Source organism: Marmota marmota, unplaced genomic scaffold (assembly GCF_001458135.2).
Source record: "Marmota marmota marmota unplaced genomic scaffold, marMar, whole genome shotgun sequence".
In the NCBI taxonomy this organism is placed as follows: domain Eukaryota; kingdom Metazoa; phylum Chordata; class Mammalia; order Rodentia; family Sciuridae; genus Marmota; species Marmota marmota.
The window spans coordinates 13,835,695-13,848,999 of NW_026000082.1; the positions used below are offsets into that span (position 1 = coordinate 13,835,695).

The 13,305-nt window shown below is 39.8% G+C and overlaps 1 long non-coding RNA gene across 1 annotated transcript in view; it reads right to left on the reverse strand.

The window, feature by feature from the left end:
- LOC125620385 overlaps window positions 1-13,305 on the reverse strand; it is a 110,277-nt gene that overhangs the window by 55,889 nt on the left and 41,083 nt on the right. The gene's annotated exons all lie outside the window — the stretch shown is intronic.

Sequence of the window (13,305 nt, forward strand, 5' to 3'; positions counted from 1 at the left end):
TTCTCTAGATCAAATCCCTCTAAACTTCTGTTGTTCTTCATAGGGTCTTTCTCCCATCCTGCCCCTTTCCTCTAACCCACTTGTCAGCTACTTCTGAGCAGTTCCACTGAGAAATGTGAGCCAAAGCAGAATAAATCAAAAGGGGAATGGCCCTGAAAAACTCGGGAAAACTGAACACAGAGGTCCCAATATCAATCCTGTTGTCCTGGGAGTGACACCTTGGTGTCTACCAAAGAGCCCATTCTGGTGGAAGCCCCTTAATTAAGCACCTGAAGAAAACAACAACAACCAAACCAACCTAACCCCCCAAAATAGATACTCTGAAGCCTGAATGGATTAGTTTATGATTCCAGCTTGTGGACACAGGGACACATTTGGGGTTATCTGAAGTAATGACATGGAACTAGCAATGATTTCTGAAAATGTTTCCTCTCAACCATGGCCCAAATCCTTAGCCTTCTCTCTCCTACACTAACGTGCCACTTCAAGAGTCAGTGTGTGTTTAGGGAAAGAGCCTTTTCTCAGTTTTCTTTCTATTTCAAACACATTTCATTGTCCTAGGAAAATGCATTAGCTGGCAACAGGTCAAATGACCACATAAAAGAACCATCCAGAGTCATCTCTATGGAAATGTTGCTTTTTTTTGATGCAATGCAGAGGACAAAATTTGGACTTGCAGTTAGGAGACCTGGACCCTGCCATTTAATTATGTATGGCTCTGAACCAGCTACCTCCCATCTCTGAGTCTTGATTTTTCACTTATAAAGTGGGGATTTTATTTGCATGATCTTAGGTCTATTCAGGCACAAATAATTCTGTGATTTTATTTTTACCTTCAGCATTTTAGTTCATCTTCAGAACGAATCTGAGCGATCAGGATTATCATCCCAATGCCATTTCAACTAACACAGATGTCATGCTTACTCTGCACTAGACATTGTTCCAAGCACTTTATACATATTAACTCATTTATCTACCTAACATCTTTGTGAGGAAGGCATTGTAATTGACCTCATTTAAACATGAGGAAATTGGGCTAGGGGTGCGGCTCAGAAATGTATTTGCTTTAGCATGCATGAGACCCTGGGTTCAATCCTCAGCACTGCAAAAATAAAATTAAATTAAAAAGATGAGGAAAAGAAGGTACAAAGAGGTTCTTGTTTGCCTAAGGTCGAATAATGAATAAATGGTTGGGGTGGGGTTCCAGGTTGTGGGCTACAAGTTCTGTGTTCTTAACCACATTTTATATTTCATCTCCTTTAGATAGATATTATTCAGACAAGAAACTTGAGCAAGATCACACAAACATGAGAGACACATTAGGATACAATGCCAGGGCCATCAGATTGCAGATACACTGGAGAAAAGACTTATGTCTTTAATCTGTTAACAAATTGCTCAACTACTCAGACTAATCTGAGGTGATGGATGTCTCATGCTCAGGAAAGCAGAGTTAGTCTCCCAGGCAACCAGATCCCATGGGCCTAAATAGAAAATGCCCAGTACTTCTCAGGGCCAAGTACTGGCTTTTCCTACATTTGCCTCTGTCAGGTTATACTTATCTGACTCTCATGCAATGATTTGAGCAGCCTCCATGCTACTGCAATGGGGCATGTTAGGGGTTTGACTTGATTGACTTCTCTGATCATGGAAATATATATTCCCTTCTCAGGGGTTTGGTTCTAGATGTGTGTGTGTGTGTGTGTGTGTGTGTGTGTTGTTTTTTGTTATTGTTGTTTTGGACTTGGGGATTGAATTTAGGGATTCTCTACCACTGAGCCACATGCCCAGTCCATTTTATTTTTTATTTTGAGACTCACTAAGATGCTTAATGCCTCACTAATTTGCTGAGGCTGGTCTAGAACTTGCAATCCTCCCGAGTTGCTAGGATTACAGGTGTGAACTACCATGCCCAGCCTGGGATGTGCTTTAAAATTTTTATTTTATTTTATTTTATTTTTTTAGTTGTAGATGGATACAATACCTTTATTTTATTTGGTTTTTTTTAATGCTGTGCTAAGGATTGAACCCAGTGCCTCACACATGCTGGCCAAGTACTCTACCACTGAGCTACAACCTCAGCCCTGGGATGTGCTTTTTACTCCATAAAATTGCATACAGTGTCATGGATGATTACTATTTTCTCTGGGCATCTACCTTAGTAGCAGGATTTCAGGCCAAGGTCCCTACTCTGGATATTTTAGTAACTATATCCAATAGTCTGTTCTCTCCTACTGAACATCCAAAGATTAATTGTTTTACTTAAAACTGTTATAAAGTCTTTAAAAGGCAGGAGCCAGTCAAGGGAGCAAGAATCTTCACAACAGATGGAATCAAGAGTTAAATGTTCTAGTGGCAAACTCTTCTACTGGGCAACAAACAGACCTGCTTGCTAGATGGCAATTCCCCAGCCCTGCTCTGTGACCTCATTTCTGTTGAGTGGAAGGCAGCAGCTTCCAGCTGATTGCAGTGCAATGTTCATCCATCACAGTAATAGCGCAATTAACCACCAAGGTTCAAGCAAAATAATATGTGCTAGTGGCAACTTGTCCTGGATTTCATCTTTCTAAACAATCCAAATAAAAGAAGATTAAAAAAAACCTCTTGACCTTTAAAGAGGCAAAAATAGGCTGTGAGTGCAATAGTATTGTAGTTGTTTTATATAATTTGTTGTAAATGCATGTGTATCTGTAAATACAAAATTATGTGTGACTTATGTTTCCTCAGTCTGTAGCATTACTAATGGGGAGCAGCAGTGGGGTAGAGTTACTGAAGGGGCAAGTTCATCAAATACTAAAGTTGGAAAGAAACTAAGAGAATATCCTGTGTTACAGAAGGGAATGTTGAGTTCAAGAAAGGGAGGAAATCTAATTGCCCTAAGAGTCCATTATTAATGAAGCTTATAGGTCTTGGATCACCTGCAAGAAGAAATTCACCTATTCTGAGTATCTACTATGGACCCAACATTATTAAAAACTGAATAAATATAAACAAATCAAATGATCCCTGCCTACAAGTAACTGATTAATGGAGGTACTTAGAAGAATATTTTATTTCTAAGATATTATTATTCCAATTTGGCAGGCAAGCAACATGGTCCTGGAAAAAATTTAATATACATCATTTGAACCCACATTTGTCTGACTCATACTCTTTAAGTTTTCTTCTTTTGTCTCAGATGTATAGTTGATGGGTTGGTGGTTGTGATAGACTCCCAAGGATTCTCAGAGTTAAATAACCTTAGTTAAACCATTGGTTTCCAATTGCTTTGTAACTATAGGCTTGTAACACAGAATGAGATGAGCATCCTCCAGAACCAGACTCTCCCACTCCTATCACTTAATCCTGCCCCAAAGCTCCTTCCTTGGATGTTGAATTTCCTGAAGTGTTTGACTTTGTTTGCCAACAGTTTGGGGGAAGGAAAAGAAATTACAACTATCAGTATCCTGGGATCTCATCAATTTCAGATTTTCTATCCTAAGCCTATACCCAACTATCTACCATAGTTGAAGAATCAAGTAACATCCTGAGGTTGGAAGTATGAACAAAAACTGGCCTGTGAGACAAAAATACAGTTAAGTGATTTAAAAAAATTTTTTTTTAGTGGGCTGGGGTTGTGATTCGGCGGTAGAGCGCTTGCCTAGCAGGTGCGAGGCCCTGGGTTTGATCCTTAGCTCCACATACAAATAAATAAATAAAGGTATTGTGTCTATCTACAACTAAAAATATTTATTTTTAACATTTATCTTTATTTGTAATTAGACATAATACCTTTATTTTATTTATTTATTTGTATATGGTGCTGAGGATCGAACCCAGGGCCTCGCACCTGCTAGGCGAGCACTCTACCGCTGAACCACAATCTCAGCCCCAAGTGATGTTTTTTTAAAGGACTAAATCCTTTATGTTAAGTAGGCAAAACTCAAATTTATTCAATCAACAAATTACGTGCCACGATATAGTCAGTGTCATTTTAGACACAGTCCTGACCTTGAAGCATATAACTTCATAGTTTAGTCTAGACATTGTCAAGTCATCACCCAAATATGGTTACCAAGTACCTCTGAAGGAAATCTACATTGTACTATGAGAACACATGCCTAGGAAACCTGAATCACTTTTGTGGAGCTTTCTGATTTCCAGAGACCTAGGAAGACTCTACTGCCTCCAAGTTATTCTACTACCTATGGGCTTTGCTTTACATTACTCAGTTAATATTTCATCTTTTAATTCCAACTTTTTAAAAAAATATTTTTGAGCTGTTGATGGACTTTATTTTATTTATTTGTACATGGTGCTGAGAATCGAACCGGGTGCCTCACGCATGCTAGGCAAGTGCACTACCACTGAGCCACAACCCCAGCCCCAAGTTCCAACTTTTGATGACTATCAAATACAAATTTCCCAAGAAGAGTATGGATGAGAGAAAGCTTATCTGTGCCTGTGGAACACCTTTAAAATGCCTGGTTAAGGTAGAGAGCTTGCCTAGTATGTGAGAGACACTAAGTTTGATTCTCAGCACCACATATAAATAAATGAATGAAATAAAGGTCCATCAACATCGAAAAAAAGTGCCTGGTTAAGAGTTAATTGTCTTCTGAGGGATCTAACCAACCACTTCAAAACTTTGTGGCTTAAGACAACAAGCATTTATATTATTTCTCACGATTCTGTGTTGGCTGGGTGCTTTTTCCAGCTAAAGCTGGATAATCTGTAATGGCTTCTTTCACATGTCTGGATCCTAGGTCAGCAGACTGGGGTGGTTAAGGCCTCTGTCAAAGGTCAGCAGACTGGGGTGGTTAAGGCCTCTGTCAAAGTGGTCTAATCCCCTGGAAGGCTACCCAGACTTGTTCATATGGTGGTAAAAGTTTTCCCAAAAGCAAGAGAGGTCACACTCCAATGCAGAGCATTTTTAAGCATTCAAGCCTATTTCTATCACATTTGCTAATGTCCCACTGACTAATGCAAGTCACATGGCTAAGCCCAATTTTAAGGGGTGGAGAGATAGATACCATCTCTTAACAGGAAGAACTATGAAATACTGTGGCAAATCTTTTAATCCACATGAAACACCCCTGAATCATCTGAAACTCAGACTGGTAAAATTTCCTGGGGTCTTAAATTCTGGTACTACAAATATCCCCAGAGAAGTGTCAAAATGGTTTAGAGCTGGACAGCCTCATCAATTGTTTAGTTGTCCAAAGGGTCTACTTTGGAGTAATCAAGAGATATCTAGATGAGAAGTTCTGATGCTTGTTAAATAGTCCATTTGGTTACTTCTTAGCTATCCTTGAAGAATGAAACTGGCTTCTCATTCCATGAGATTCACTGTGAATAATGGTTGTGATTCCTATCTGACTTGGCCTGGCCAGAAGCCTAGCTGAAGCTTTCAGTACATTCAGAAAAAATGGCTCAAAAAACACTTGGGCTCTCTGTTCCTGCTACATTCACTTTTCTGGAGAACTCGTCTAGTTTTGAGGTTTGGGATGCCAAGACTTTGGTAATGACATATATACCCAAGAACCTACCAGACATTTCCCTGTCTCAAACTTAACATGTCCAAACTGGAACTTTATTCTGCCCCACATATGTTTTGGCACTAGCCTTGTCAGAAACTTAGGTGTTATTCTTAATTTCTTGATTTTTCTTTTTTAAATCTCCACACCTAATCCAGTAGAAAGTCCTATGGTTCTACTTTCAAATAGATTTTAAATCTATCTACTCTTCTCCATTTCCATTGCCATGACCTTGGTTCAAGGCACCATTGTGTTTCCCTAGAGTGCTATCACAGTTTCTCTATATACATACTTACTGATGATGACTTGGTTCTCCTCCCCTGTAGTCCATTCTCTACACAACATCAACCTCTTAAGAATAAAAAAAAAATGAATGAATGGGAGCTGGGGTTGTGGCTCAGTGGTAGAGTGCTTGCCTAGCATGGGTGAGGCACTGGGTTCGATCCTCAGCACTACATAAAAATAAATAAATAAAAATAAAGGCATTGTGTCCACCTGCAACTAAAAAAAATTAAAAAAATGAATGAGAAGCTCAGTAAAACTGAGATTTATGTTCATACAACACATTAAAATAACTCAGAAGTAGCCATTAGTATTACTATTTATTTATTGCCCTCTGGGAATGAACCCAGGAGCACTCTACCATTGAGCTACCTCCCCAACCCCTCCACCTTTCGTATTTGCTTTTCAGACAGGGTCTGGTAAAGTTGTCCAGGCTGGCCTCAAACTTGCAATCCTCCTACCTTAGCTTCCCAAGTAGCTCAGATTACAGGTGTGTACCATTGTGCCTAGCTTCCATTATTACTACTAATAATTTTCTTTTTTTTTTTTTTTTTGGTACCTGGGATTAAACCCAGGGTCGCTTAACAACTGAGTCACATCCCCAGCTCTTTTTTTACATTTCATTTTGAGACAACTTGCTGAGTTGCTTAGGGCCTCACTAAGTTGCTGAGGCTGACTTTGAACTTGTGATTCTCCTGCCTCAGCCTCCCGAGCTGCTGGGATCACAGGTTTGGGCCACTATGCCCAGCTAATATTTTTTTTTAAATTGATTCTCTTTCTAGCCCTGAGTCTGCCCCTAACTTGCTATAGGATAGCCCAGCTATCCCCCCCCCCACCCTCCAGCCCCCATCTTCAGGAATTAGCAATCTCTTCTTTTGTAGTACCACTATTCCCTCACCCAAACCAGGGGCTTCTAGTGAAGACTGTCAATAAGGGGACCATGTGTTCAAGCAAAGCTAATCAGAATTCTTCCCTAAGATTTTTATTAAAAAAAAAAAAAACCTGGAGCTATTCTCTTCCATTTTGAATGGCAAATAAATACGTGAGGACATGCACTCTAAAACTCTGATGGACTGTCCTCAACTCACGTACAAATGTTAGTCTATACTAAGAGACAAGGCCATTACACAGAGACATAGATATAAGGTGAGAAAGAGTGAGGCCTCTGGTTCTTTGGCTCCTGATCCTGACTATTTTAATAATGGGGATTTAACACAGGGTGCTTTACTATTGAGTTACATCCCCAGGCCTTTTTTATTTTGAGACAGGGTCTTACTAAGTTGTTGAGGGCTCCACTAATTTGCTGAGGTTGGCCTCAAATTTGTAATCCTCTCATCTCAGGCTCCCAAATCACTGGTATTACAGACATACATCACCATGCCTGGCTAATCCTAGTTTTTTGAGACTCAGCCAGTCACCTCTTCTTTTGATTCTGTTAGACAGCTCAGTTTATCTTTCTAATAAAGTTCCATTTAGCTCTGAACATTAGAGTTAGGTTCTTATCACTTGAAACCAAAAATATATTGTCTCTTCTCTGGTTCTCAGTTTACTTTTCATATAATCTTCCAAGTTCAAAGTGTAGAAATTCTAATTTTTTTTAAATGAGGTCTTTCAGGAAATCCCTTTATCATGGACTTTTGATGAAGACTGTAAAATCTGGGGCTAGAGTTGTAGCTCAGTGGTAGAGTTCTTGCCTAGAATATGTGAGATACTGGGTTTGATCCTCAGCACCACATAAAAATAAATAAAATAAAGGTATTGTGCCCATCTACAACTAAAAAAAAATTTAAAAAAGTATAATCTGGAAAAGAAACATACTGTATCCATGGTTCTTTCTTCTTGTACCTGGATGCAGTGGGAAGAGGGATTTCTCAAGATTAGAAGCAGTTCTCCATGGACAGACTGATGACAGCACAGGCAAAGTTCCTGTGACTAAGGGTCACTAGTCCACACAGAGACTGGTTTTCCAAGCTCTCAAGAGCTAATCAAAACAGCTAACACCATTGCCACTCCTTCCTCCACAACTGTTCCTATTCCTTAGCCATCTTAATGACACCATCATCTTGAGTCCACTACTGACTGGACTGGGTTGTGTGGCATAAGCTTTTACATACTTGTCTTCTATCATTTTGAAGTGGCTAAATAGCAAATACCTAAATTAGAAATCTCTGGGAGACTTGAATAAAATACTTCCCTTTGCTTGGTACAAAATCATGTCAGAAATGCTAATGGAGAGCAAAGTAAATCAGCCAGTCTCAGAGGAGGATGATTAGGAATCTAGGCTCCCTTTAGATTCTAATGCATCTCTTCCGGGTTTAGCAATGTATAAAGCTAAAAGGTTGTACATCTTGCTTAAATTGCTCCATCTCTGGGCTTCAGGAGCTAAGACCAGATGGTTTTTGTGGGCCCTCTTGGCGCAAATGCTCTTTGATTCTATGCCCGTTTTCTGTAAGAACTGTAAGTGGAAAACAGGATTTTGGCAGGAATCCTTTTTTTTACGAAAGCCTCCTTTCTTCTTGGGTACAATGAAAACAGCCAATGCTGTGTGACCCCCATCACCAATCAGCCAGGCTTATGACCCTGGTATCTGAGACTGCCAGAAAGCATTGCAGCACTTAAGTGCATCTAGATGATCCATGTGCTGTGGGTTCCTCAAGGGTAACAAAAGGAAGAGCAAAAATAAGAATCTCTGAGTAGACTTGTTAAGAATGGAGCACAGTCTCATGTGTTTGAGAAAAGACCAGGCAGCTGTGTTTAAGAACGAGAAATGCATTCCAATTCAAGAAGGACTAAATTTATCAAGCAACAAGTGCTTGTGAAGCAGAGCAAAATCTTTCTGAGGACAAACCCACCATACAACTGGAAGCCTGGAAACGAAAGTGAGAGAGAGTTGCACAAGGTAAATGATCTTCAAATCCCTGTAAACATTATGCCACAGAATAGGATCTGAAAAGGTAGTATAGTACAGTAGTTAAGCACACATTTCTGACATCCAGGTTTAATTCTTGGTTCTTCTTCACTAACTAGTTTTGTGACTTTGGGCAGATTACTCTTGGAACTTCAGTTATAGCATATGTAAGTGGAAAAATAATATCTATCTTGTAAGATTGTTGAAAGGATTCAATGAAAGAATGCATCTAAAGCCCTTAGGTCAATAACTGGCACACTATATAGCAGGTGGCAAATGTGTAGTGTTGACTGTTGTACTACACAAAATCATCCCAATCAGGCAGTGACAGGGAGGCAAATCTAATCCAAGATCTTTGTAATGGCACTGAAAACCAGAGACTGGAGAGAGCCAGTGTAAACATCATGAGCAAAGGGACAATGGAAGGGAGTTATTAGCAGGAGATGGAACCTGGACTTAGTGATCAGGGTAGAAGACTCCAATTAGGAACAAGAGAAGTTCAGGAAAAAGGCCTTCAATTGCTCTTTTTCATGACCTTGTTGGACTGCTTACAGTAGGGGCTGCCACCACACACTTTACAAAATAGTACTACTTATACTTTGTTTTTCCTCTAGCAGCTATTTTCAGGAATGAAGAATAGTCCAAAATGAGGGTTTCAAGTATTCTAGAATATTTTTTAGAAGTTCCCTCCAGCACTCAAAATTCCAAGATTCCAGGGATCTGGATCTGGGTTTTGACTCTGCAACATAATAACTGGGTCTTGGAGAAACATATTTTCATCCATAAGATGAAATTAAACAACCTTGCCTGCTTCCCAAAATAGTTACAAGAATCAAACAAAAATGCATTTTAGAAACTGAAACTTGTGGACTTACGATAAATGAGGGGTGAGACATTGTTGGGTGTTGGGGGTGGATGGCATTCAGCCTGGAATTCAACTGAGCATAATCCTCTCAGCACCATTTCCAAGGATTCCCTCCTCCAAAAATCTCCCAGGAACTGAACCTCACCTAAAATTATCAAGGCCAACATACTTTGATATTGATGGCTTCAGAAAAACTTTTGGAGGCTAAAAGTAGCCAAGAAAACTCATGCTGTGGATTAGATGAACAGAGCTGTGAACTGAAATGGAGTTGGGGCCTAAGAGAAAGGAGCAGAGAGGAGGGTCCATATACATTATGATTAGAATAGCATAAAAACATTAATTATGTGTTCAGTACTTTACAATTCCCAAAGCACTTTCTCATCTAGGCCCTGTTAATCTTTGATACCCTGTAATGCAGGTTTTATTATTCCCAAAATTTTTTTAAAAAATATTTTTCTTAGTTGTTGATAGACCTTTATTTTATTTATTTATTTATATTGGTGTTAAGAATCAAACCCAGTGCCTTACACATGCCAGGTAAGTGCACTACCACTGAGCCCCAGCCCCAGCCCCAGCCCCAGCCCCAGCCCAGTATTCCCCGTATTTAGACAAGGAAAACTAAGACCTGCATCAGTGAAGCACCAAAACTACATAAAGAATGGTTTGGTTTGTCTCAGAACAGGGTAGTCTGCCCCTACGTGTGGATAGCCCTAATTCTGAACCCTGCATATGGTAGGGGGAGGCAGGAGGCTGGAGGACGGCAGCTGAAGAAAAAACCCTAAGCATCAATTATGTATACATCTGGTTTCCTCTCTGCTTATGGAAGAGAAGGAAGGAGAGGAAAACTACTCCTCTTTCAGTCCCCCACACCCACAACAAAATTAATTCTTGGAGCAAAGTTGAGAAGCAGGGCTTTCCTTATATCAAGAGCTAGAGGCAGATGGTCTCTGTGGTCACAGAGACATGTTATCTTATCCAGTTGGCATACTACCTTCAATTCCCCCAACTGCTCTTTCTAATTTATTTAACCAGGGAACAATCTGGTTTCATGCCAACTTAGAAAATGTACCATAACAGGCTGGGCAGAATTCCTCAGGAGGAGCAATTAGTAAAAGTTAGAGTCATTCTTCTATATGACTGAGGAGAAAGAAATAATAACCCTTTCATCTCATACCATCAGATTCTAGCTAAGCAGATGTTTTCATGCCTTTTTTTTTCCTACCTATGTTCTGTATGCTGACAGCTATTTTTAGAAACATTTATAATATGAAATGTTATATAGTAGTATTGAGTTTGTACAAATATAAAGGATAATGGATATACAGTGGTATAACAGTAGCGAAAGGGAGGATCCCATTTGTAAATATCTATGTTTAGTATCTCTTTGTTCTGTGTTGATGTGTTTCCTTAGTACAAACTGTATCCTTACAATAAAGTTCATTTGAACTATCCTCTTAGCTTTTTGTCACTGTGACCAAAATACCTGACATAAATAACTTAGAGAAGGAAAGATTTATTTATTTATTTTTAAATTTTTTTAAAAAATATTTTTTAGTTGTAAATGGACACAATATCTTTATTTTTATTTATTTAATATGATGCTGAGGATCAAACCCAGGGCCTCATGCTTGTGAGGCAAGTGCTTTACCACTGAGCCACAACTCCAGCCTGAGAAGGAAAGATTTATTTTAGCTCACAATTCAGAGGTTTCAGTCCACGATCAGGGGGCTCCATTGCTTTGGGCCTGAAGTGAGACAATATCATGGCGGAAGGGCATGGTGAAGGAAAGCTACTCAGTATGTTGCCATAGGAAGAAGAGAAAAAGGAAGGGCCCAGTAACACCCTTTCAGGGCATGCTACCCAGTGACCTATTTCTCCAACCATGTCCTACCTCCTAGTTTCTACCAACTTCCAGTAATTTATTCAGCTATCAATAGATTAATGCACTGATGGAGCAGCCCCTGCATGAGCCAAACTTTTCCCAGAAGCCCACCTCTGAACATTGCTGCATTGGGGACCCAGCCTTCAACATGTGAGACTTTGGGGTGCATTTCAGATCAAACAATAATAACAAGTAACATTTATAGAGTGACTCTTTCCTGAATTTGTGCTAAGAACTTTGGGAGGAGACTCTAGCCTTTGAGACCTTAAAAAGGAATTGTGAAAATAGGTCCAGTACAAATACAAAAAAAAGTCATAGTGCAATGCAGAGGTTCATGATAGACTCAGAAAAGGGGGAGGTCATTGTGAATTCCAACAGCTGGGGAAGGTGTCATGGTGGAGGACAGTCTAGTGCTACATAAGCTCAGGGAGAGCCAGTCCAGGTGCTGGTTATGCCTTTGTGCTGGTGATGCAAAGAATAATAAGGAGCATTGCATGCTTCCTAGCATTGTTCCTAACAGAACAAGACCGCTGAGCTGGAAAATGGTGAATCCCTAAGAAAATGAAACAAAATGCAGACAGAATTGGCAGCTCCAAGAAGGGGCAGAACCCACTTTCTACCCTTGGCCCCTTACTCCTTGCAAGTTTAACAAGTTTAAGCAGGCAGCAGAGTCAGTCAGTCCTACATCCACCCTTACCATGTTGTGTTGGGAAACCCTATTTGTTTTCTTTTACCTGGTTGACTCCTACCCACTATGAAGACTTTGATGGGCCTAGAAGAACAGAGCAGAGAAGAATGTCAAGATACTGCATTTAGTCATAATTCTTTCAATTACAAGGAACATAAATCCATTTAAAAATTATGAGAAGAAAAGAAGAAGGGGGTCATGATGGGAGGGGAATTTGTTAGTGTTTGCTACTATAAAGTCCAAGGGGTATATCTGGCTTCAGATATAGCTTAACCAAATAATTAAATTATATTATCATGATTCTCTGTCAATTTTACTCTCTTCTGGATTGTTCCAGTTTACCCAACCAATAAAACCATCTGGATAGGGAGAGAATACTTCTACTTTGATAGTTTTGGCAAAAGTCTTGGGTCATGTATATAATTCTCTTAGATAAATCATGCTGCTAAGAGATGAGGTGGTCTGGATGGCCAAGCTTAATTCCTGTGCCTGTCTCTGGAGCAACAGAGTAGGGTCAGTTCCATCCAAACTACTTGAACTGCAAATAGGAGATGGAGGGTTGACCCAAGGGGAAAGGGGGAGATCATTGTGAATTCCAACAGCTGAGGAAGGTGTCATGGTGGAGGACGGACTAGGGTGATGTTTCCAGGGGAGAAGGAAAAATATGAGGAGATACAGAATGAGATCATTCCACAAGATATATTTTAAAAACTGGATAAAGGGCTGGAGTTGTAGCTCAGTGGTGGAGCACTTGCCTTCCAAGTGTGAGGCACTGGGTTCCATCCTAGCACCACATAAAAACAAACAAAGCCATTGAGTCCATTATTATGACAAATTAAAATTATGACAACTTAAAAAAAGAAAAAATATATGTATATATACATGTGTATGTGTATATGTGTATATGTGTGTGTGTGTGTGTGTGTAAAACTGGATAGAGAAAACAAGAATGTATTGTATACCCAAGATGTAGGAATGGAAGGAAGAAGGTGGGCCGGAATGGAGGGAGGGGCAGACCAGAGGCAGCCAGCTGAGTGCAGATCAGGCAAGGTTGTGATTGAACAGGTTGTGTCCTGCCAAGCGGGGCACAGGTGGATACATGGGGTTGAAATCCAGCTTAGGGTCCAAGTACAAAAAAAAAAAAAAAAAAAAAAAAAAAACCTT